The sequence below is a fragment of the Lepidochelys kempii genome, chromosome 16 (assembly GCF_965140265.1).
Source record: "Lepidochelys kempii isolate rLepKem1 chromosome 16, rLepKem1.hap2, whole genome shotgun sequence".
Lineage (NCBI taxonomy): Eukaryota > Metazoa > Chordata > Testudines > Cheloniidae > Lepidochelys > Lepidochelys kempii.
The window spans coordinates 7,040,410-7,067,211 of NC_133271.1; the positions used below are offsets into that span (position 1 = coordinate 7,040,410).

Below are 26,802 nucleotides of genomic sequence, written 5' to 3' on the forward strand. Positions count from 1 at the left end.
GAGGTCCTTCTCCTCCTCTGTTACTTCCAAGTTCTTGTTAAAAATTCTTGTTATTAATCCCTAAATGCATGACCTTGCACTTTTCACTATTAAATTTCATCTTATTACTATTACTTCAGTTTATAAGGTCATCCAGATCTTCCTGTAGGATATCCCTGTCCTTCTCTGTATTGGCAATACCTCCCAGCTTTGTATCATCTGCAAACTTTATTAGCACATTCCCACTTTTTGTGCCAAGGTCAGTAATAAAAAGATTAAATAAGATTGGTCCCAAAACCAGTCCCTGAGGAACTCCACTAGTAACCTCCTTTCAGCCTGACAGTTCACCTTTCAGTATGACCCATTGTAGTCTCCCCTTTAACCAGTTCCTTATTCACCTTTCAATTTTCATATTGATCCCCATTTTTTCCAATTTAGCTAATAATTCCCCATGTGGAACCGTATCAAATGTCTTAATGAATCTGAGGTTAATTAGATCCACTGAATGCATTCCACTGAATGCATCCGATGAAGTGAGCCCCACTAAGGAATAACTGGGAAATCGCAACCCCACCCCCGCATGAGCTGCGAAAAGCACTGCGAGAGTTTTTAGAAGACATCCATGGCTCCCCCATCAGGGTACAGCTGGCTCTCCAGCCGTGGGGGGACTTTGACCAACTCCTCCAGGCCACAAGGACCTTTATAAAGGAGGGTAGAGGGAAAGGAAGGCACGGTGCTGTGGCCTACGGGCGGGCCTGCAGCTTCCGTGACGATTTACTCATTTACGGGATGGGTCACGTATTGTTGCGTGACCTGCCAGGGGCCGCGAACATCCCTGCCAACAAGGAACCCCCACCCCCCCCAGCCCTCCACATGACGCCTCTCATTATCGCAACTTTGAACACCAGGGGCTGTAGGATGGCTCTCCGCAGGTCCCAGGTGCTCTCTTACCTTCGGGAAGGGGGGTACTCTGTGATTTTCCTGCAGGAGACCCATACGGATCCGACCGCCGAGGACAGCTGGCGGCTGGAGTGGGGGGACGGGGTCTACTTTAGCCACTTCACGATTTGACAAGCTGGAGTGGCGACCCTGTTCTCCCCCAACCTACAGCCCGAGGTGCTAGGGGTCACTGAGGCCGTGCCGGGCCACCTGCTGCATCTCCGAGTCCGTATGGAGGGGCTCGTGGTCAACCTCGTTAACATCTATGCCCCGACAACGAGCCCGAAGCGGCCGCAATTCTATCGGCGGGTGTCTGACTTCCTCGGCACCCTAGATTCTCACGAGTGCCTAGTTCTGGGAGGGGACTTTAACACCACCCTCGAGGAACAGGACTGCTCAGGGGCTGAGCTGAGCCCAGCTGCCGTGAACATTCTCCGAGGAATAGTCGAACATCACTCCCTAGTGGACGTCTGGCGTGACCACCACCCAGATGACACTTCCACGTTCACCTTTGTCTGGGTGGAGGCCCATCGGTCACACCACTCTCGGTTGGACCGTATTTATTTATCCCGTTTCCATCTTTCACAAGCCCACTCCTCCAACATTCGGCCAGCCCCATTTTCCGACCATCATCTAGCCACCATAACAGCCTCCCTCAGTGCAGAGAGGCCAGGGCCGGCCTATTGGCATTTTAACAACAGCCTGTTGGAAGATGAGGGCTTCGTGACATCCTTCCAGGAGTTTTGGCTGGCCTGGTGAGAGCCGCGGCGTGCCTTTCCCTCAGCGCGGCGATGGTGGGATCTAGGGAAGGTGTGCGCCAAGCTCCTCTGCCGTGACACCCGGGGCACCAGCCGACGGAGAAATGCAGTGATAGAGCAGTTGGAACGGGAGGTCTTAGCGATGGAGAGGCATCTGGCCAACAGCCCCAAGGACCCGTTCCTCTGCGGAGCGTGCCGGGAGAAGCGGGAGGAGCTCCGGGCCCTCGAGGACCATCGGGCCTGAGGTGCCTTTGTTCAATCCCGCATCCACCTCCTTCGGGAGATGGATCGTGGCTCTCGTTTCTTCTATGCCCTGGAGAAAATGAGGGGGGCCAAGAAACATGTCATCTGCCTTCTAGCAGAAGACGGCACCCCGCTCACGGGTCCGGTGGAGATGTCTGGGAGGGCCCGCGACTTCTACACAAGCCTTTTCTCCCCGGATCCGACCAATCCTGGCGCTTGCAGGGTGCTCTGGGAGGAACTCCCCATGGTCAGCGTGGGCGACCAAGACAGACTAGAGCTGCCTCTCACCCTGGCCGAGTTCTCGGAAGCCCTCCATCGCATGCCCACCAATAAATCTCCGGGCATGGACGGGCTGACCGTGGAGTTCTACCGCACATTCTGGGACATCCTTGGCCCAGACCTAGCCACTGTCTGGGCTGAGTCTTTGCAGGGCGGGGTCCTCCCTCTTTCGTGCAGGCGAGCGGTGCTCGCCTTGTTGCCAAAGAAGGAGGACCTCTGCAATTTACGAAATTAGTGCCCCATCTCGCTCCTTAGCACGGACTACAAAATCGTAAGGAAAGCAATCTTGCTGTGGCTAGGGTCCGTGATGGCGGATGTGATCCACCCAGACCAGACCTACACTGTCCCGGGCTGCAGCATTTTTGACAACCTATTTCCAGTCCGAGACCTTTTGGAACTCGGGCACAGAGATGGTCTGTTGTTCTCCTTGATCAGGAGAAGGCGTTCGATAGAGTGGACCATGGGTATCTCCTGGGCACTCTGCAGGGATTTGGATTCGGACCTCAGTTTGTGAGTTTTCTCCTGGTGCTGTACGCTTCCGCGGAGTGTCTGGTTAGGCTCAACTGGACCCTGACCGAACCGGTCAGCTTCAGGAGAGGAGTACGGCAGGGGTTCCCCCTCTTGGGCCAGCTGTACGCTCTGGCGATCAAGCCCTTCCTCCATCTCCTCCAAAGAAGGTTGACAGGGTTGGTGCTGCGGGAGCCGGAGCTGCGGCTGGTCCTGTCGGCGTACGCCGATGACGTGCTCCTCGTGATCCAGGACCCGGGCGACTTGGCACGGGTGGAGGCTTGCCAGCCCATCTATGCGGCAGCCTCCTCCGCCTGAGTCAACTGGGTCAAGAGCTCTGGCTTGGCGGTGGGGGACTGGCGGCAGGTGAACTCCCTCCCACCCGCGCTTCAGACCATCTGGGTCCACTGCTCTACCTAGGCATTTACCTTTCTGCCATGCACCCTTCTCCGCTGGAGAACTGGCAAAATTTAGAAGGCGGGGTGATAGAGTGGCTCTGGAAATGGACGAGGGTATTCCGATGTCTCTCCCTCCGAGGAAGAGCACTGGTGCTTAACCAACTAGTCCTGTCCACGCTCTGGTACTGGCTCAACACCCTGGTCCCGGCCCCGGGTTTCCTGACCAACCTCCAGACATCGATTCTAGAGGTCTTTTGGTCAGGAATGCACTGGGCCCCTGTTGGGGTTCTTCATCTACCCCTGAAGGAAGGAGGGCAGGGCCTGAAGTGTCTGAACACTCAGGTCCGTGTCTTCTGCCTCTAGGCCCTGCAGAGGCTCCTTTATGGTGCAGGTAGTCCGGCTCACTGTTTACCCCTTTCTCCAGATCATTTATGAATAAGTTGAATAGGATTGGTCCTAGGACTGACCCTTGGGGAACACCACTAGTTACCCCTCTCCATTCTGAAAATTTACCATTTATTCCTACCCTTTGTTCCCTGTCTTTTAACCAGTTCTCAAGCCATGAAAGGATCTTCCCTCTTATCCCATGACAACTTAATTTACATAAGAGCTTTCTGGAAATCTAAGTACACTATGTCCACTGGTTCCCCCTTGTCCAAATGTTTGTTGACCCCCTCAAAGAACTCTAATAGGTTAGTAAAACACGATCTCCCTTTACAGAAACCATGTTGACTTTTGCACAACAATTTATGTTCTTCTATGTGTCTGACAATTTTATTCTTTACTATTGTTTCAACTAATTTGCCCGGTACTGATGTTAGACTTACCAGTCTGTAATAGCCAGGATCACCTCTAGAGCCCTTCTTAAATATTGGCGTTACATTAGCTATCTTCCAATCATTGGGTACAATAGCTGATTTAAAGGTCAGGTTACAAACCATAGTTAATAGTTCCGCAATTTCACATTTGAGTTCCTTCAGAACTCTTGGGTGAATGCCATCTGGTCCTGGTGACTTGTTACTGTTAAGTTTCTCAATTAATTCCAAAACCTCCTCTCGTGACACTTCAATCTGTGACAATTCCTCAGATTTGTCACCTACAAAAGATGGCTCAGGTCTGGGAATCTCCCTAACATCCTCAGCCGTGAAGACTGAAGCAAAGAATTCATTTAGTTTCTCTGCGATGACTTTATTGTCTTTAAGTGCTCCTTTTGTATCTCGATCGTCAGGGGCCCCACTGGTTGTTTAGTAGGCTTCCTGCTTCTGATGTTATTTTTGTTTATTTTGTAATTTTTATATTATTTTGATGTTATCTTTTTGTTATTACCATTTGAGTTTTGGGCTAGCTGTTCTTCAAACTCCTTTTTGGCTTTTCTTATTACATTTTTACACTTAATTTGGCAGTGTTTATGCTCCTTTCTATTTACCTCACTAGGATTTGACTTCCACTTTTAAAAAGATGCCTTTTTATCTCTCACTGCTTCTTTTACATGGTTGTTAAGCCACAGTGGCTCTTTTTTTAGTTCTTTTACTGTGTTTTATAATTTGGGGTATGCATTTAAGTTGAGCCTCTATTATGGTGTCTTTGAAAAGTGTCCATGCAGCTTGCAGGGATTTCACTCTAGTCACTGGACCTTTTAACTTCTGTTTAACTAACCTCCTCATTTTTGCATAGTTCCCTTTTCTGAAATTAAATGCCACAGTGTTGGGCAGTTGAGGTGTTCTTTCCACCACAGGGATGTTAAATGTTATTATATTAAGGTCACTAATTCTAAGCGGTCCTGTTATAGTCCCCTCTGGGACCAGATCCTGCGCCCCACTCAGGACTGGATCGAGAGTTGCCTCTCCCCTGGTGGGTTCCTGTATCAGCTGCTCCGAGAAGCCGTCATTTAAAGGATCGAGAAATGCTGTCTCTGCATTTCGTCCTGAGGTGACATGTCCCCAGTCAACAGGGGGATAATTGAAATCCCCCGCTATTATTGAGTTCTTTATTTTGATAGCCTCGCTAATCTCCCTTAGCATTTCATCGTCACTATCACTGTCCTGGTCAGGTGGTCGATAGTAGATCCCTACTGTTACATTCTTAGTAGAGCCTGGAATTACTGTCCAGAGAGATTCTATGGAACATGTGGATTCATTTAAGATTTTTATTTCATTTGATTCTACATTTTCTTTCACATTACTTGAATCCATTACTTGAGGTTTTTCAGCACATTCTAATATGACGAGTCACAATTATTTATTAGATTAAGTAATTCTAGACTAGATCCTCAGCGAATGTTAATCGGTGACATTCTATTGGAATCAATGGAGCTATAGCTATTTGCACTACTGAAGATCTAGCCCTTTGTCTTTTTTTAGTATTATTAGTGCTTCATAATAAAGTAATTGTCAAGTCAGTACTAAATACATCACTCCTGAAAGTAATTACATTCCTGAAATCGAGAAGAGCCGACAGGCTTTTAATTTATTTTAAATTATGTAGTGAGCAGGGAAATCTATAACCCGATACAGCAAAAAGAGTACTTTCAATCCGGCAGCTCATTTCCTATGACAGATACTAGGAAATAGCTCTCTGGGTTAGAAGGACATTTAATAATAGCTGTCAGTGTTGCTGCAAAGCTCAGGATGCGATCAGTTTATGAAACATGGCCTAACTACAATGTCTCTGGGTTTCCCTAGACAGGATGCTCTGACAGCAGCACACTAGGTACTAGCCTGCTGCTCTGGGAGCTGGGTGCTGCTGCATGTCAGACACATTTATTGGTTTCGCCAGGTGCAAGGGCCACGGGTCAACAGCTCCAGTTCTGTTTAGCCTTCTCTGAGCAATGTGGATTTCTCTTATAGCCCAGCCTTGCTTCAATCAAAAACTTCCCCCAGGTACAGAATAAATCAGTGCCACCTACTAGATACTTCCCAAGCTATTTTCCTTGGTTCCACATTACTAGACTCCATTCAGTGTCTAGGTTTGCAGCCCTGCTGCAGGCGCTGCCCACCTGCTCCCTGACTCAAACCCAGATTCATCATCTGGTCGATTAAAAATGCAACAAAGCTCTAGAACAGCACAGACCGGCTCCTGAGCTGGTGTAAATCAGCACAGCCAGTCACTGACATCAGTGCAGTGACACCAGCAATGAGCTGCACTGTGAATGACTGTCTGAAAGTCGCAGATCACCTCTCCCTTGCAGAGAGTGCTAGCACACACGCCAGGAAACAAGGGAAACAAAGAAGATTGCAACAGCATGAGGCCAGTTTGCTGTTATTCTAGCGCTGGGAGGCCCCAAGGAGGACTGCAGGGAGGTGAGGTGCCCTGGCATTGCCATGCTTGTGACCGTGCACAGTGTTACTGCCGCTGCAGGATGTCTGCAAGTCCCAGCTGCCTCTCTGATCATTTCTAAGATAACTGCTCTTCTGTTGAGCTCCTCCAGATGAAGTGTTGTGCCGAGTCCTTGTTGCTAGACCTTGCTCCTGGGTTTGGTACTCTCCGATGAAGTGAGCTGTAGCTCATGAAAGCTCATGCTCAAATAAATTGGTTAGTCTCTAAGGTGCCACACGTCCTCCTTTTCTTTCTATGACCTTGGACTCCCTGCCTTGCAGCTGTCACCCCTCCAGTGACTCATCCCCCTCTCCAGCTGCTGTGAGCTCTCTGTCAGTTCCTGTTGGCGTGTCCATCTGAAGGGCTGTTCCAGAGGAATAGGGTGGTGTGCTTTGCACCTACAAGTAGTCCAGCAGCCCTGCAGTTCCTTGGCTAATTGGAACCCTTCCTCCTGCCCAGGATCCCAAACCATACTAGTGCTGTTCACCTACCTCCATGTCCGCTGCAAAGTGCTGCACTCCTCTGGGGACTTTTGTGAATTTCCTTTCACAATACTTGGCTGGGCAGCTGAAGGGCTTTTCCGTTCACAGAGCTACGCAGTGTTTCTGGGTAGCTTGTCTCGTATATTGCAGTGGCGCCTGAAATTGAAATAAGAGCAGGGCTAAGCCAAAGAGAAAATCAAATCCGGCCGTCTGTTCCTGCATACTGCCTCGACTTGCGTTCCAGCTGTGCTCTGTGCACACTGGTTTCCCATCTGGTTCCTGTGCAATTCAAGGGGTTGGTTTTAATCTATTCAGGGACCACTTGGCTGCAAGGACCTTCTCCCCTACTTTGCACCATCACAACTAGCATCACATTAGGGACTTTTGGTGGCATGGGGAGGACCGGGTCAGAAAATTGTTGGGGGGCTGGGGGTTGCAGAAAATTTGGATGGAAACAATTTTTTTATTTTCACCAACATTTTCTGTGGAAAAAAATGACTTTTCATCTGAAAATGAAAACCCCAACCCCAAAGTTTTTCTGTTGAAAATGGAAGTGTCCAGGCGTTGGATTTCTGGTGCAAAAATCAAATGTTTTCAAGGAAAGCTGACACTTTTGATGCAAATTTTCATCTTGTTGGAAATCCAGTTTTCCATAAAAAGAAAATGTTGATGGAAAATTTTCAGGCTGTCCTAGCAACTCACCTCTCATAGAATATCAGGGTTGGAAGGGACCTCAGGATGTTATCTAGCCCAACCCCTTTCTCAAAGCAGGACCAATCCCCAATTTTTGCCCCAGATCCCTAAATGGCCCCCTCAAGGATTGAACTCACAACCCTTGGTTTAGCAGGCCAATGCTCAAACCACTGAGCCATCCCTCCCCTGGGTGCATGAGAGTAAATCCACTAAACACTGGGAGGGGCCCAGATAGTGCAGTAATGGAGGCCAGCTAAGGGCCTAGTATGGATAGATGGATTCGATCAAGGCCTCACTCCTACATCTGTTCTTCCCAGTCTCCTTATGTCTGAGTCCGAACGGATACATGTCGCATGCCTTTGGCTTCCCAGCAGTGGGTGCACTATGGAGGTAGTGGAATGAAATAGGAGCTACTTAAACGTTTTCAATACAATCCACTGTTTTATCCAGTCTGCCACCTGCTGGTGAAAGGTATGTTTGGGAAGGTTAGTATCGGAATCCGGTTAAAAATCCTATGTAAGAAATGTTTCTCCCTTCTGTTACACATTGGGCCTCATCTGATCATACTGATCCTTTTTACGCCATCAGCTGAGTTACCCTGAATTTACACCGGTGTAAGCCATCGGAGAGTCAGGGCCATTATCTTTACACTCTTTGGGCCACATCCTAAGTGCTCTGCCCTGCTGCTCTGGGTGCCTTGACAGCACAGACACGGAAGTGACAAGCTTCCCACTTTATTGATTGACTTGCAATGAGTCATGGAGAGGAGTCCAATCTTCAATTTAACAATTTAACCTGTTTTTGTCACTCTGGCCCTCTCTTCCCTTTGCTCCCTCTACTGGTCTTTCTGGTCTCACTTAGTGCATCTTGTCTCCCATTTGTCTATGTACCAGATACTGCTTTATCTATAAGGGTTTAGTTAAAGTGGGACCACCCTCCCCCCATCGTGGCCCCTGTTGCATTGGTATATAGGTGCTTATACTGGTCTAACTATTCCTGTAAGGCAGTGGTCCCCAAACTGTGGGGAGCATCCCCTTAGGGCAGGGGGGGCGTGATGGGACCCGGGCCAGCCCCCATGGAGGTCGGGGAAGAAGTGCCTCCCAGCCCCGCTCTGCCCCCAGCTCCGTTACTGCCTCACCACCTGTCCCAGTCACACCTCCCAGTCCCAGGCCCTGGCCTTCCTCCCGGCTGCAGCTCTGGCCCCGGCCTTGGCCCCCAGCTCCAACTGCAGCTTCGTTCCTGGCTGCAGCTCTAGCTGCGACCTAGATCCCTGGCTCCCAGCCTTGGTTCCTGGCTGCAGCCCCGCTCATGGTCCCAGACCCAGCCATGGCTCCGCTCCTGGCCACAACTTCAGCCACAGCCCTGGCATCAGCTGCCAGCTCCGACCCCACTCCTGACTGCAGCCCGTAGCCCAGCGCCCGACTGCAGTCTGCAGCCCCGGCTCCTCACCCTGACCATGGCTCTGCTCCCAGCCCAGCTCCCAACCATGGCTGCGGGGGGGCGCGGACAGATTCCATTCCGGGCAAAGGGGGGGCATGACAGAAAAAGTTTGGGGACCACTGCCATAAGGGAAGGGGACTAAGCTGTACCTATATGAGGCAGCTTTCTACCAACATTACTGTGGCACTTTAGGAGTGGTGCTGATTGAACTATTTCAGGAGGAAATCACAAGTCAGGACAAAAACAGAGTGTAGAGCAGACCTCAGCTTGGAGGCACTTTGGGAAGGTCCCCGTCTGTCTCATTAGTATCATTAGCGCATGATAAATGCAGTTCACCATGTTCCTGGCACAAGCACCCTGCACTGAAATGCAGCCACTTCTGGGGTGAACGGCAGCTCCAAAACATGTTTGGGGCCGAAGGGGATGAGATTGTATCCAGCTGAAAGTGGAGCGTGCAGGCGAGTAAAGAGAGTGTCATTACCCAGTGGGAATGTGTCCAAGTCAATAACAGTGCAGAAGAGAGCATGACTCACTACAAAGCAGAGTCCAGTTCCTGGGGTGGGGGCGGGGGAGATGGAAAATAACCTGTCTGTGTTCCTGCCAGCTCTGAGGATGGCGGCAGGAGGAGTTTTTTGTCCAGCTCCTAAAACGGTGAATTTTCTTGTCACTTCTGCAGGGGTCCAGCAGAAAACCCGGCGTGTTGATTACTACCTGCCCCTATGATCAACAGCCTGTTCCGCCCCAGCAATTTGCTGCTAGTTTCCCTTTGTTTTCCCTGCTGTTTTCCCCTTGGCAGACCAGTGGGACCACGTCTCTCTCTGCCGAGAAGCTATAAAGACATTAAAATTGCCTTCTTGTTCCCAACTCAGCAGAATCCTCCTCATTCGCTCTTTGGAAAAGCCAAACCACCCGTAAAAAAGCTTCACCGAGTTGACTCAAGGAAGCAATGACTGGGCAGTTCAGATCTGGGATTGGCAGCCAACTCCCAGACAGCTCCAGCACACCACAGTGCCCCCCGCCCAGAGTGCCCCACCTGTGACATCACTGCAGGAGCTCTCCAGCATGCAGATATTTTCCCTCCCCCAGAGCACACAGGATCCTCACTGCTGGACTGTGCGGCAGGGCATCCCAGCCCAGCCGCTTGTATACCAGCCCAACCGACTGCATCCCAGCCCAGCCCCCTGCATCCCAGCCCAGCCGCTTCTATCCCAGCCCATCTCCCTGCATCCCAGCCCAGCTGCCTGCATCCCAGCCGAGCCACCTGAACCCAGCCAAGCCACTTGTATCCCAGCCCAGCCCCCTGAATCCCAGCCCAGCCATCTGAACCCAGCCCAGCCGCCTGTATCCCAGCCCAGCTGCCTGTATCCCAGCCCAGCCACCTGAACCCAGCCCAGCCACTTGTATCCCAGCCCAGCCCCCTGAATCCCAGCCCAGCCATCTGAACCCAGCCCAGCTGCCTGTATCCCAGCCCAGCTGCCTGTATCCCAGCCCAGCCACCTGAACCCAGCCCAGCCGCCTGTATCCCAGCCCAGCCGCCTGTATCCCAGCCCAGCCGCTTTTATCCCAGCCCAGCTGCTTGTATCCCAGCCCAGCCCAGCCACCTGAACCCAGCCCAGCCACTTGTATCCCAGCCCAGCCCCCTGAATCCCAGCCCAGCCATCTGAACCCAGCCCAGCCGCCTGTATCCCAGCCCAGCCACCTGTATCCCAGCCCAGCCGCTTGTATCCCAGCCCAGCCGCTTGTATCCCAGCCCAGCCACTTGTATCCCAGCCCACCCCCTGCATCCCAACACATCCCCCTGCATCCCAGCACAACCCCCTGCATCCCAGCCCAGCCGCCTGTATCCCAGCCCAGCCGCTTGTATCCCAGCCCAGCCGCCTGTATCCCAGCCCAGCCGTTTGTATCCCAGCCCAGCCGTTTGTATCCCAGCCCAGCCACCTGAACCCAGCCCAGCCGCCTGTATCCCAGCCCAGCCCCCTGCATCCTAGCCCAGCCCCCTGCCTCCCAGCCCAGCCGCTTTTATCCCAGCCAGCCCCCTGAATCCCAACCCAGCCGCTTATATCCCAGCCCAGCCGCCTGTATCCCAGCCTTGCTGCCTGTATCCCAGCCGCTTGTATCCCATCCCAGCCCCCTTCCTCCCAGTCCAGTCACCTGTATCCCACACAGCCCCCTGCATCCCCGCACAAGCTCTGTGTTCTCTATTCTATTCTATCAGCGATCATGAACCACCTTTCCTGGAGGTTTCCTGGGCGTGTGGGTGGGGAGTCAGAGAAATGGACTGGGAGCGCGGGAGCCCTTAATGGACAAGTGTTTCTCCCAGCTGTGTGTCAGGCATTTGCACCAACTAGGTTTAACCAGTCTGACTAAAACCATCATGCCCTCTCGCGTCGTCAGGCTGGTGTCTGTGAGGGCATAACCTCGCTAGCTCTCCCCTCATCCAGAGAGACTACAATAAACACACTGGACGCCACTTGATTTTCCAGCGTAAAAATAGAAAAAACCTACTCTTCAAAGGCTCAGACAAATCCCCCTTGCAGGGCCCCTTCACCCTCCAGCCAGAGGCAGTACAATACAACACAATTCTTCTTCACCCCTTTGCAGGCCACCTTTACCAAGTGACAAGAGCAGAACTGCATTGAACAGCCCAATGAGAGACGCCTGCTGCAAGGTGAGGAATAACCCAGGTTGCTGCTAGCCTAATCTGGAGCCACAGCCCCCCCTTGGGAACAGACTGCTGCTCGGTATCTCTGCTCGCTGGGCTAGACAGACCCCTTAAACTTCGCATTTACCAGTGGTATTAGAAACTGAGGGGCCACAGTGGAGCTGTGGGCTATATTCACTTGGCTTACAGACGAGGGCTGTTTGGTCTGAGGAGCTTCTGTGCAGGGTCAGGAACTGAGTCTTGCCTTCCTATGCTCATGTCTAAAGAGAAGTGGGGCAGTGCTAAAAGCAGAAGTAACCTAAACTCAACTCCATAGTCCCCAGCTGAGAAGTGGGTGAACTCTGGTTACCCGTCTTCACCCTCAACTCCACGACTGCTGCCTGGCTTCATTGGCAGGTCCTGCTGGCTCAGGATGGCGCAGTGCGAGAGTGGTCAGCTGGCTGCACCATTCGGCATGGCTCTGGGTTGCTGGTTAATACATAATGCTCTGCCTGTCCTTTTGCCTCTCTCATATAGCTCTGGCCGAGCACTCTGTCCACAGACCTGGGACAGTTCTCAGCTCTCCTACTGGACCTTTCCCACAGCATGGATTGAACATTCATCTCCCTGATGGCCATGTAAAAACTCGGAGCGATTTCCAGGGTCACAGGCTGCTGTCTAATGACCCAGCATTAGGCTGGGAGCGCTTGATGGGCAGAAATTCCTCCCCTGCCTTTTGGCCTATGCACCACTGAGAGCTGATGGGGGGAATCCCATGGAGAGCTAGTGGGTCCATTAGCCAGGCCCCCTTTCGTCAGCCATATGGCTTGTGTTTGTTTGGCTCCCGTCATGTCCTCACAATTAAAGAGCACTGTAAGTAGCCAGCACATTTGCTTCCAGCAGTCTCAGAATCGGTGGGTTTGCTGCAGGAAGGCAAGCATTCCTGGGGGCAGGTGGGAGCCTCCGCTCCCAAAGGAGAATGGCTAACGGCTGCCAAACAAGAAATGAGTCTCTACATCCCTGGCTTAGGGCTGATGAAAGGCACTGTAGTGGCAGTCCTGGATACTGATGTTCTTTATTCACAGGACAGGCCCAGCATGGGCAGCAGCAGTGCAAACATACACATCCCAGCCTCTCACTCCTTTAGGGCCTAGCTGCCCCTCTGACTAAACCTGGCTTCTTAGTCACAATGGCAACTCTGTGACACCACACTTATGACCATGGCAACAGCCGGTGGACTATAAGGTGGATAGAAAGCTGGCTAGATCGTTGGGCTCAACGGGTAGTGATCAATGGCTCCATGCCTAGTTGGCAGCCGGTATCAAGTGGAGTGCCCCAAGGGTCAGTCCTGGGGCCAGTTTTGTTCAATATCTTCATTAATGATCTGGAGGATGGTGTGGTTTGCACCCTCAGCAAGTTTGCAGATGACACTAAACTGGGAGGAGTGGTAGATCTGCTGGAGGGTAGGGATAGGATACAGAGGGACCTAGACAAATTAGAAGATTGGTCCAAAAGAAATCTGATGAGGGTCAACAAGGACAAGTGCAGAGTCCTGCACTTAGGACTGAAGAATCCAATGCACCGCTAAGACTAGGGACCGAATGGCTAGGCAGCAGTTCTGCAGAAAAGGACCTAGGGGTTACAGTGGACGAGAAGCTGGATATGAGTCAACAGTGTGCCCTTGTTGCCAAGAAGGTAAACGGCATTTCGGGCTATATAAATAGGGGCATTGCCAGCAGATCAAGGGACATGATCATTCCCCTCTATTCGACATTGGTGAGGCCTCATCTGGAGTAGTGTATCCAGTTTTGGGCCCCACACTACAAGAAGGATGTGGAAAAATTGGAAAGCATCCAGCGGAGGGCAACAAAAATGATTAGGGGACTGGAACACATGAGTTATGAGGAGAGGCTGAGGGAACTGGGATTATTTAGTCTACAGAAGAGAAGAATGAGGGGGGATTTGATAGCTGCTTTCAACTACCTGAAAGGGGGTTCCAAAGAGGATGGATCTAGACTGTTCTCCGTGGTAGCAGATGACAAATCAAGACGTAATGGTCTCAAGTTGCAGTGGGGGAGGTTTAGATTGGATATTAGGAAAAACTTTTTCACTAGGAGGGTGGTGAAACACTGGAATGCGATACCTAGGGAGGTGGTGGAATCTCCTTCCTTTGAGGTTTTTAAGGTCAGGCTTGACAAAGCCCTGGCTGGGATGATTGAGTTGGGGATTGGTCCTGCTATGAGCAGGGGTTGGACTATATGACCTCCTGAGGTCCCTTCCACCCCTGATATTCTATGATTCTATTATCAGCACAGGATGATGACTTCACTCCAGCCTATGTGCAAGGCAGGGAACCAGAGAGAAAACTCAACGACCTCCATAGCAGCAAAGGGAATCCAGAAAAAGCTGCATTTGGGAAATACTCTTCTTTAGTTACACCTGCTGCATGGCGAGTGTCTCACTTGAGCTTTACGCTCCTTGTCCCTTACTATTATTTCTTATTTGTTTTATCACAGTGCGTAGGACTCACAATCATGGATCAGGACCCCAATGTATTAGGAGCTGTACAAACACAGAATAGGATGGTGGTCCCTGCTCCAAGGGGCTTACAATCTAAGTATAAGACAAGGCACAACAGCTGGGTGGAGACAGACAGACACGGGAGGAAAAGGACATGATGAGACATTACTGCTCAGCATGACAGACAGCGGTCTCAGCACACCAGTGGCCCAACAGTTATCAGGTTTGTTGTTGGGATCATGTCAAAGGAGAGCTTAAGGAGGATCTTGAAGGAGGATAATGAGGCGGTTTTGTGGACACTGAAAGGGAGCGTGAGGGACAGCAGTGGAGAAAGCACGAAGGTGTTTGAAAACGTAGCAAGCAGGTGATGGAAGCTGACGTCAGAGGCCAATCAGAAGCAGGAGCTGACTTTTTGAGAGTGAATGAAAACTGATAGGTCAGGTAGGGAAGGGCCACACCGGGCCTTGGAAGTGTAGACAAGCAGCTTATTTTTGATATGGCAGAGAAGGGGGAGCCAGTAGAGGAATGCAGAGAGCGTGACATGATCAAAGCAAGGGGACAGGAGAAGGATCATTGCAGCAGCATTGTGAATGGATTTGAGCAGGGCAAGACTGCATTTGTCAGGGCTAATCTCTGGCTTAGAAACTGTCAGTCACCCAATCAGGGAGTGGAGACAATACCAGGTGACTCGGGCGACCAGCCCACGACATGACTCATGAGCAGCAAAGTGAACACTCTGTGAACCCCCCACAGAGCCTTTGGCAGACACATGATTCCAGCGCAGAGAACTTGGGCTAGTTTGTAAACTAAACAGCAACCAAAGCAGCAGCCAGTGTTATTGATAAGGAGTAGCTGAGCCAGCGCCATTACCCTTCTCAGCTCTCCTTAAGCCCTGTCCTCACCAGGGCTTGGAGCCAGGAGGGAAAGGGTCAGGAGGACTGAGGGTTTCACATGATTTGCTTCCACACTCAACAGAGCTACCACCAAGGGTCATAGCCCTCCCCACTGTGGTGCAGGTACCCTACTGGGCTAGGACAGTGAGCACAAGCCACCACAGCAGCTGAGCACCCATCTCTGCCATGCTCTTGAGCACTTTCAAGCAGAGGGCTGGCCAAACTGCCCACTCATTCTCTGTTGACCTAGGGGTGTGACATGCCAGCTCAGGGGCATAGTTAGGTGTCCAGTCCCCTGCACACAGGCTGCCTTGCTTAGCAGCCAGATCCACTCCACTCAACACCGCTGGGCAGGGTTTGGTTGCCCATTAAGAATGATGCTAGACCCCTACTCTCCAGGCTAGCCTACAGCATGGCTTTGGCTAGTGCAAGTTGAAACATGTTCCTGTCCTCACTTTAGCACTGGCTATCACTGTGCTGGCTGCAACCCCATTTGGGACTCCACCTGGCACTCCTAGTGCTCACTGCCCCACCTACACTGTAAGGGATTATTTTCACAGGCCTTTCCCTGGCCATGTGGATTCCTCACTTCTGCAGGTTAATGGAGCTGCTGTGACCCCTGGTGCCCAAAGTCCCTAGCGACGGCATGAGTCTTTGCTATCTGGAGTGGGGCTTTTTCCTTGGCCAGCCACTTTCCCCACTCCTGTGGCACCTGCTTTTCCTTGGGTTTCAGGTGTGCTAGGAAACCTTTCGATCCAAGACTCTAGTTCTGTCTCGCTCTGCATTCCCATCACACTCGTTCCCACGTTACTGACGCACAAGCAGGACTGTGCTGGACCTGGCTCTATGCTCAATTTTCTTGGCTGGGTTTTTAATACCAGAAGAAATTAGATCAGGTTTTGGAGCAATATTGACTCTGTTATTAGTAACTAGCTGTTCTCCCTTCAGCTGTCCAAGCCAGTGCTGGCCATCAGAGACAGGGTGAGTGTAGCAGGAATGCTGGAGCCCAAAATATTTGTTGTAGAATTCTGTAAAAGGTGACTGGAGGTGGTTTATTTTATTGTATTTTAATTTTTTTTGCCAATCAAAAGGGCTTGTGACAGGAGGGAGCCAGCTGTGGGCCAAGGGAGCAGCTTGAAGGGTGCTAAGTGCTCCATTCAGGCTTTATGTTTCCCATCTCAGCAGGCAGGAGCAATCGCTGTCCAGTACGGGGAAGCAGGAGGCCTACACTGGGCCCCATGATTTCTGGCAGCGGTGGAGTGGAAGGTTTCCTTTGCGCTGGCCATTATACAGGCTGACTGGGGCAGTCCCAGGCAGCAGGATACACACTGGGCTTATTTGCATTTGTCCTGTTGTGGGCTGTGCTTGAAAACATTCCCGATGGAGTATGGGAAAGAGCACAGCTGCAGCCAGCTAATGGGAGAACATTGATGTGGCTCTTTGGTTTAGTTCACTGGCACATCCCCTGCACGTAGCACAAGAGGGCTATAAAACTGTGGTGTAGATGTTCGGACTTGGGCTGGAGCCCTCAGGGTCCCAGAGCCTACGCTTCCACCTGAGCCTATAGGCTCCCTACTTGAGCCCTGCGAGCCCAAGTCAGCTGACAGAGGCCAGCTGTGACTGTTTTACTGCAGTGTTGACATGGCCATAGGACAAGTCCCTGAAGAATTCACCTAGTTCCTACTGAAGGGACAGTCTAGAATGTCCTATGTTTGTGAGAGGCAAAACTGAGACACTTTGGGCTTGTACAGTGTTTGGCTTGGAAGAGATACTATTGGAGGAGAGCACTGTAGCCATGTATGCTGCCAGCAGCATTAAATGCCGTGTAACAAGCACAGAACATTTGGTTGACCTGCCAAATCCCGCTAGTCTGTGCCAAGCAAGTGCTTACAAATTACTTCACTGGATGAGCTTTTATTAACGAGAAAATCTCCTAATTTTTCCATTGCCTCTTTAGCTCATTGTTCTTTACAAAATAAAATTAAAAAGTGCAAACCAAAGGGCATATTTTCTCACTTGCTAACCAGTGCAATGCTGTGACCAAAATGGCTAATGTGATCCAGGGATGCATAAAAATGGGAATCTCAAGAAGAAGTAGAGAGGTTATTTTACTTCTGTATTTGGCACTGTTGCCACTGCTGCTGGAATAGTGTGTCCAGTTGTGGTTTCCACAATTCAAGGAGGAGGTTGATAAACTGGAGAGGGTTCAGAGAAGAGCCACGAGAATGATTAAAGGATTAGAAAACATGCCTTCTAGTTAGAGATTCAAGGAGCTCAATCAATTTAGCTTAACAAAGAAACGGTTAAGGGGTGACTTTATCACTGTCTCTAAGTACCTAGAATCATAGAATCATAGAATATCAAGGTTGGAAGGGACCTCAGGAGGTCATCTAGTCCAACCCCCTGCTCAAAGCAGGACCAATCCCCAATTAAATCATCCCAGCCAGGGCTTTCTCAAGCCTGACCTTAAAAACTTCTAAGGAAGGAGATTCTACCACCTCCCTAGGTAACGCATTCCAGTGTTTCACCACCCTCCTAGTGAAAAAGTTTTTCCTAATATCCAACCTAAACCTCCCCCACAACAACTTGAGAACTTTACTCCTTGTCCTGTCCTCTTCCACCACGGAGAATAGTCTAGAACCATCCTCTTTGGAACCACCTCTCAGGTAGTTGAAAGCAGCTATCAAATCCCCCCTCATTTTTCTCTTCCGCAGACTAAACAATCCCAGTTCCCTCAGCCTCTCCTCATAAGTCATGTGTTCCAGACCCCTAATCATTTTTGTTGCCCTTCGCTGGACTCTCTCCAATTTATCCACATCCTTCTTGTAGTGTGGGGCCCAAAACTGGACACAGTACTCCAGATGAGGCCTCACCAATGTCGAATAGAGGGGAACGATCACGTCCCTCGATCTGCTGGCTATGCCCCTATTTATACATCCCAAAATGCCATTGGCCTTCTTGGCAACAAGGGCACACTGTTGACTCATATCCAGCTTCTCGTCCACTGTCACCCCTAGGTCCTTTTTCGCAGAACTGCTGCCTAGCCATTCGGCCCCTAGTCTGTAGCGGTGCATTGGATTCTTCCGTCCTAAGTGCAGGACCCTGCACTTATCCTTGTTGAACCTCATCAGATTTCTTTTGGCCCAATCCTCCAATTTGTCTAGGTCCCTCTGTATCCTATCCCTACCTGCCACCGTATCTACCACTCCTCCTAGTTTAGTATCATCTGCAAATTTGCTGAGAGTGCAATCCTTACCATCCTCCAGATCATTAATGAAGATATTGAACAAAACCGGCCCAAGGACCGACCCTTGGGGCACTCCGCTAGATACTGGCTGCCAACTAGACATGGAGCCATTGATCACTACCCGTTGAGCCCGACAATCTAGCCAACTTTCTATCCACTTTCTACCCTGAGGTAAGTGGGCAAGCGGGATACCGGGAGGAAGCACAGGCAGGAACGTCTGTGAGGGGAGGGCTCCTACCTCATACTGAGAATGAGGGGTGATCAGCAGGTTATCTCAAGTGCCTATATACAAATGCACAAAGCCTTGGAAACAAGCAGGGAGAACTGGAGGTCCTGGTGATGTCAAGGAATTATGACGTGATTGGAATAACAGAATTGGTGGGATAACTCACATGACTGGAGTAGTGTCATGGATGGTTATAAACTGTTCAGGAAGGACAGGCAGGGCAGAAAAGGTGTGGGAGTTGCACTGTATGTAAGGGAGCAGTATGACTGCTCAGAGCTCCGGTACGAAACTGCAGAAAAACCTGAGAGTCTCTGGATTAAGTTTAGAAGTGTGAGCAACAAGAGTGATGTAGTGGTGGGAGTCTGCTATAGACCACCGGACCAGGGGGATGAGGTGGATGAGGCTTTCTTCCGGCAACTCGCAGAAGTTACTAGATCGCACGCCCGGGAGACTTTAATCATCCTGATATCTGCTGGGAGAGCAATACAGCGGTGCATAGACAATCCAGGAAGTTTTTGGAAAATGTAGGGGACAATTTTCTGGTGCAAGTGCTGGAGGAGCCAACTAGGGGGGGAGCTTTTCTTGACCTGCTGCTCACAAACCGGGAAGAATTAGTAGGGGAAGCAAAAGTGGATGTGAATCTGGGAGGCAGTGACCATGAGTTAGATGAGTTCAGGATCCTGACACAGGGAAGAAATGTAAGCAGCAGAATACAGACCCTGGACTTCAGGAAAGCAGACTTCGACTCCCTCAGGGAACTGATGGGTAGGATCCCCTGGGGGAATAACATGAGGGGGAAAGGAGTCCAGGAGAGCTGGCTGTATTTCAAGGAATCCCTATTGAGGTTACAGGGACAAACCATCCCGATGTGTAGAAAGAATAGTAAATATGGCAGGCGACCAGCTTGGCTTAACGGTGAAATCTTTGTGGATCTTAAACATAAAAAAGAAGCTTACAAGAAGTGGAAGATTGGACAGATGACCAGGGAAGAGTATAAAAATATTGCTCAGGCATGTAGGAATGAAATCAGAAGGCCAAATCACACCTGGAGCTGCAGCTAGCAAGAGATGTTAAGAGTAACAATAAGGGTTTCTTCAGGTATGTTGGCAACAAGAAGAAAGCCAAGGAAAGTGTGAGCCCCTTACTGAATGAGGGAGGCAACCTAGTGACAGAGGATGTGGAAAAAGCTAATGTATCAATGCTTTCTTTGCCTCTATCTTCACGAACAAGGTCAGCTCCCAGACTGCTGCACTGGGCAGGCAGAACAGCATGGGGAGGAGGTGACCAGCCTTCTGTGAAGAAAGAAGTGGTTCGGGACTACTTAGAAAAGCTGGACGAGCACAAGTCCATGGGGCCGGATGCGCTGCATCCGAGAGTGCTAAAGGAGTTGGCGGATGTGATTGCAGAGCCATTGGCCATTATCTTTGAAAACTCGTGGCGAACGGGGGAAGTCCCGGATGACTGGAAAAAGGCTAATGTAGTGCCCATCTTTAAAAAAGGGAAGAAGGGGGATCCTGGGAACTACAGACCAGTCAGCCTCACCTCAGTCCCCGGAAAAATCATGGAGCAGGTCCTCAAGGGATCTATCCTGAAGCACTTACACGAGAAGAAAGTGATCAGGAACAGTCAGCATGGATTCACCAAGGAAAGGTCATGCCTGACTAATCTAATCGCCTTCTATGATGAGATAACTGGCTCTGTGGGTGAGGGGAAAGCAGTGGACATGTTGTTTCTTGACTTTAGCAAAGCTTTTGACACGGTCTCCCACAGTATTCTTGCCAGCAAGTTAAAGAAGTATGGGCTGGATGAATGCACCTACCTGTAGAGCAAGTATTTAATAATGGGCTCTTCAGTCTAGCAGAGAAAGGTTTAACATGATCCAATGGCTGGAAGCTGAACCTAGACAAATTCAGACTGGAAATAAGGTGTACCTTTTTAACAGTGAGAATTGATCACTGAAACAACTTACCAAGAGTGGTGGATTCTCCACTGCTGGCAGTTTTTAAATCAAGACTGGATGTTTTCCTAAAAGATCTGCTGTAACCAGAATTTATTGTGGGCAGGTCTCTGGCCTGTGCTATACAGGAGGTCAGACTGGATGATCACAATGGTTCCTTCTGACCTTGGAATCCATGAATCTTTGAATTGCATTATCCAGAGATTGAATTCCCTTCTCCCATCCAGGGACCCGTCCAGGTCAGGGTAGAGGGGCTCTGACAGGGGCTTCCACTGGGTAGAGCACCTTGTTCTCCAAGGCTATCAAGCCAAGAGGTTTGTCCAGAACAAATTCATTCCCTCTCTAGCCACAGGAGCCTCCTCCCTTGGAATTCCTGATTATTTAGGAATAGCTTCAGCTCACTCTAATGGTGCTGAAGTTGGATTCCTGGCAGACTGGCTGCCCCATGGAAAAGCACCTCTAGCAAATAGGGCGTACAGTCCCAAAGAAGTGCAAGAGCTGTCATCAGTGTGTTTATGGAACACAAGCATTACAAATGGCTATGGGCCACAAGCCCGTACACTGAGGACACACAGACAGCACTAGGGCTGTGCTCATTATGAAGATAAATCTTTCTTTCCACTCGTGGTGCATCATCATTAGCCATCTGTATAAATACCATGTAGCTCTGCCATGAAAACAACAGGGAAGCATGGGATACAGAGCCTTGTGCCTGTAGGTCACCAGTTCACGTGGGACAGAGCTGAGAGAGATGGACTGATTGAAAGCTTTTACCATCTTGGGCAGCCAATGTGACATGAAGCAGGTGGATCTAGTTCGGTTGCTAGTGGACTGGTGTCCATTTCACTAGCCTGCCTTGCCCTGGGAGCTTCCTCAAGGGAGACTCCAAATCCTGGAATTACTGTACGTCTCAGCGGATAAGAAAAGTTAAAGCTGCTTTTTCAAATGCTTTATTTACACATGGATTTACTGGCCATTTTTATATCTGCACAAATAAGGGCCAGAGGCTGGTGATGTACAAAACAGGGCTGTCTCTACTCCTCCATAGATGTGTTCAGATACCCTGGGGATGGGCAGCTTTATGAACACCTAAACTTCAGGCTGCCTTGTGCTATTTGAGTTACTCTAACTGTTAAAGCCATGGAATGGTGTATTAGTTCCTAAGACGTAAAAATAGAGACACAGGATATAAAAAAGCATGGTTCTAATTTTAAACCTCTGTTGCAAGCTAATTTAGGCAGCTAATTAAACAAAAAACTTGATGAGCTTCTAATTTGCCAATTATATCCATCTGCTTTATTGCTGCTTTGAAAAGCAATCTGCATTAGGTGCCACTGTGTGAGTCACTGCGATCCGACAGAGAAAGCCCCAAGGGCAATATATATATATATATGCTAGGGGAATAGCTAAATGCAGCCCTTGGGAATCTGTCTGGTGGGCTTGTGTTAATTGTGGGCCTTGAGGGGATTACCCTGGGGGGAGATTCATGCTTTGTCTACACGGGGAATTTTACCAGCACAATTATACCGGCATCATTAAACTGCTACAGTTTTAGCAGGCTAACTCCCCCTGTGGACGCTCTCTTCTGATTTATCTTAAACCAAATCCAAAGAGACATAAACTAAACCCGGGAAAAGGCCCAGAATAAGAGTTTCCAGAAGGGGAGTTATACCGGTGTAACTAGACAGGTGTAATTACGCCAGTGTAAGCATGCTGGGGTAATTCCTCATGTAGATAAGCCCTTACTTCTTTAGCAATACAAGGGCTGCATGGTCATTTTGTACCCAGCTACTAGCGTACGTCCGCACTGCAGCTGGGAGATGCAATTCCTAGCTTGCATAGCTGTTCCCGTACTAGCTGTACTCAACCTAGTGCCTCAAAATAGCAGTGTGTCCATGGCAGCACAGGCCCAGGGCTAGCTGCCCTGAGTACAATCCCACCGGACGCACTGGGTATGTAGGCAGAACAGCCAGTCCAAGCCACTTCCCAGGCTGCTGCAGACACACTGCTGGCTTTAGGAACTATCTATGCAGGCTGGGAATCCCCGCTCCCAGCTCAAATGTAGATGTACCCAAAGCAGCACCCTGTATATAGGTAACAGGCTCTCATGGTCCTAAGGCCCACACCAGCTGTGGCTGTGACTAATAGAAGTACAGGTGTTTGCAGAACAGCTTGTGGGGCAAGGTCTAACAACCTGGATACAGCAGGGACAAGTATGGCAGACTCACTCATGCTGAGGGACATATCGTGGAAACCTCAGGCCCGCCAGTGCCTGACAAACGACCAAAACGTGAAACATCTCTTGGTTTTGTTGCATTATAACAAATGAACAGATTACAGGTTTTTAAAAAGCGAGTTTTATGCCTTTTTCCTCACTGTGTAAATGAAAAACTGGTTGTGTAAAAAGCCCCTGAAACTCCCCACCGTTCCGTCATGTACAAATGTGCTTGCTTCTGTAGCTGGGTTTGAATTCTGACTCTTCAGTTGCCCAGGACAGAGCTCTCCTACCGGAGCTAATACAGGGCTGTCATCCACACAGCCAGACTCTAGCAGGGAATATGACACACACTCGACCATTCAGTTACACACCCATGTTCTAAATAGAAGTCAACGTTAGGGTCAGGATTCCTGGGTTGCATCCCTGCCCAGGGGAGAAGAATGTGGTCTAGTGGTTAGAAGAGTCAATTACCATAGCACCTAAGAGTCCTAGTACTTAGTCCTAGTGTGCTAGGTGCTGTACAAATACAGAACAAAAAGAGTCCTTGTCCCAAGGAGCTTTCAATCTAAGTACCAGAGTAGCAGCCGTATTAGTCTGTATTCGCAAAAAGAAAAGGAGTACTAGTGGCACCTTAGAGACTAACCAATTTATTTGAGCATAAGCTTTCGTGAGCTACAGCTCACTTCATCAGATGCATTCAGTGGAAAATACAGTGAGGAGATTTATATACACACAGAACATGAAAAAAATGGGTGTTATCATACACACTGTAAGGAGAGTGATAACACCCATTTTTTCATGTTCTGTGTGTATATAAATCTCCTCACTGTATTTTCCACTGAATGCATCCGATGAAGTGAGCTGTAGCTCACGAAAGCTTATGCCCAGATAAATTGGTTAGTCTCTAACGTGTCACTAGTACTCCTTTTCTTTTTGCACTCTAAGTATAAGACACAAGACAACAGATAGATATAGTCAGCATGATACGCCGTGGTCTCAGCACACTAGCTGCCTAGCAGTTGTCAACTTTCATGCAGGCATCACAGCAAAGGACACGTTTGAGAGGGGACTTGAGGGTGGAAAATAAGGGAGCTTTATGGGGCACTCCTCCCAAATATGAGGCCGGTTTGGAGAAACCACAAAGGCGCTTGTTTGAAAATTTAGTAAGTGATGGAGGTGAGACAGACTGTACCCCTACGTTCATGATTTTTACAAAACTATGATCAGTTTTGTGCAAAGTATGTCTCATGAGGTTTTATTGTCCTGGTAAAAATATTTGTGGCCAACATTGTATATAAAGTTATAAAATTCTACTGTATGATGTTACTAAGGCATATTCCAAATCTAGGGAGAAGCCCAAAACAGTTCCTCAGAGATAAAGTCAAACTGATGCTGTTGACAAAATCAAATGAACTATCACCTGGTTAAGCAGCTACTCTTTGACAGAAAGAAGGGTGTGAGCAAGAAATTTACATCTGAGAGGGAGGTTCCTAGGTAAACAGAGTGACTGTTCCTTTGGAGAGGATTCTCAAAGATGAGGAAGAGATATAAAAATGAGGAACAGAGGACACAAGTCACCTCTTTCCCCTCATCTCTACTCACTGTCTCACCAATGTTTGAAAGACCAAAGAAGCATCACTGAACTGGGGGAGTGGCCCTGCCTGAGGGAATCCAGGCAGACTGCTGTGAGCTTGTGGTGAATTGCGTTAAGTTAGGTATTAGATTATATTTTACAGTTTATTTCTTCGAAACCAATTCTGGTTTTTATGTCTCATTACTTGTAATCACTTAAAATCTATCTTTCTGCAGTTAATAAATTTGTATTATTGTTTTATCTAAACTAGTGTATGTTTGAAGGGCTAGGAAACTTCCATTTGCAATAACAGGGTTTGTGCATATCATTTTCTATTAATGAAAGGATGGACTTTCTATGAGCTTGTGTTGTCCAGAAGGAAAGAGCTGGGCAGTACAAGACCCAGACAGTCACACCTTTCTGGGGACAAGAGAATTTGCTAGTGTCATTTTACAGTATAATTCAGGAGTGGCTGGCTAGAGCACTCGTATCATTCAGCTGGGAGTGATTTTGCATGCTGGAGGTTGAGTGGTTTTTCTCACAGTGAAGTAGTGTAAAAGGCTCCCCAGGTTGGAGAGTTAAGAGGACATAGCTGTTCAACCATCCTGATTGTACTTGGGGAACGTCATAGGAGGCTAGTGTCATGGGCCGCTCGGAGGTGGGAGTCTACCTCTTGATAGTAAATGAAAGATGACAGGTAGGGATGATTGTGAAGGGCCTTAAAAATGAAGACAAGTAGCTTATGTTTGATGTGATAGAGAAGGGTGAGCCAGTTGAGGGATTCAAAGAGCGGGGGCTAAGCAAAAGGCTAGGAAAATAATCTTTGCAGTAGCATTTCAAATGGATATGAACAGGGCAAAATTGTATTTGTCAAGGCCGAAAGAAGGTTGTTGCTGTAATCCAAGTGTGAGATGAGAATAACCTGGACAGGAGTTCAAGCTGTGTGGGAGGCTAGGAAAGGCTGAATCTTAGAAATATTCTGCAGAAGGAATTGGCAAGATTTAGACATTGCCTGGATGGGAGACCCTAGCTAGAGGTCCAGGTCAAAGAGGACACCCAGGTTACAGGCCTGAGTGACAGGTAGAATGATTGTGCTGTCTGTCCCCAGTGATTGTGAAAGCAGATAATCAGGAGGGTGTAGGGGAAGATTAGGAACTCTGTTTTAGTCAGATGCATTAGCAGCTAGACATTCACACGGAGATGTCAGAGCCAGGCTGAGATTTTAGTTTGGACAGAAAGAGACAGGTCTGGCACAGAGAGGTATGTGCTGCGTAGAGATGGTGGTTGAATTTGTGTTTGTAGATGAGATTACCCAGAGATAAAGTGTGAAGGGAGATGAGAAGGGGGGACTAAGGACAGAGCTCCATGGAACCCCACAGAAGGCTGGAGGGTAGATGAGGAGAATCCTTCAAATGACAAGCTAATGGAGCAATGAGAGTTAAGAGGAGAATCAGGAGAGGATATAAGTGAATAGATTTGGCACATTCCATTTAGAAAGCAAACAAACCAACAGTATCTTCAAAATAGAGAGAAAGGAATATTCCTAACTCTCCCATGCATCCCTCATTTAGGAGCCATACTTCAGAGTGGAAGGGTGACTTATCAAATTATTTTTAAGTTAAATGTAAACTAATTATCCGAAATCTGGCTCCACCCTGCAAACAGGACGGCTCACATACATCAGTACTGCACCTGTTCAGCGCCTATATTAGCAATAAATAGGGCCCTCCCAAATTCACAGCAGTGAAAAACACGTTACGGACCATGAAATCTGGTCTTTTGTGTACTTTTACTCTATACTATACAGATTTTAGGGGGGAGACCAGCATTTCTCAAACTGGGGATCCCCTACCCAAAAGGGGGTCGCAATGTTATGGGGGGGGTTGGTATTGCCACCCTTACTTCTGCATTACCTTCAGAGTTGGGTGGCTGGAGAGTGGCAGCTCTGAAAGCTGCAATACAGCAGTAGCGGTGGCTATACCAGACCAGGCCACCCTTCCTTCTGCCCCGCTGCTGGTGGCCATGCTGCCTTCAGAGCTGGGTTCCCGGCCAGCAGCTGCTGCTCTCCAGCCACCCAGTTCTGAAGGCGGGGCTGCTGCTGGTGGCCGCACTGAAGTAAGGATGGCAGTACGGCGACCACCCCTGCCAGAACCTTGCAACCCCCCCACAACCCACCTTTGGGTCAAAACCCTACAGTTACAACGCTGTGAAATTTTAGATTTAAATATCTGAAATCAAGAAATGTACGATTTTTAAAATCCTATGACTGTGAAATTGACCAAAAGGGACCATGAATTCGGTAGGGCCCTAGCCATAAGCCACTTCGGGGCTGCAATAGTTGGCTACTCACGCACTTCTTGTGTGGCGGAGGCGATTCAGCCACACCACACCCTGCACTGCTCCCCTTGCGGTGCTTGCTGCTGTTGCAGCATTCTGCATTAGAAAATTGCTGTAACGTTCAGCACTTGAGTGTGCAGGTCTAACCCATGCCTAT

The 26,802-nt window shown here is 49.2% G+C and overlaps 1 long non-coding RNA gene across 2 annotated transcripts in view; it reads right to left on the reverse strand.

Moving 5' to 3' along the window:
- LOC140899148 (uncharacterized) overlaps positions 1-26,802 on the reverse strand; it is an 89,318-nt gene that overhangs the window by 16,935 nt on the left and 45,581 nt on the right. For both annotated transcript variants that reach the window (XR_012155236.1, XR_012155237.1), the window contains one exon: positions 6,910-7,056. This is a non-coding gene — a long non-coding RNA (uncharacterized lncRNA). The remainder of the gene's footprint in view (positions 1-6,909; positions 7,057-26,802) is intronic.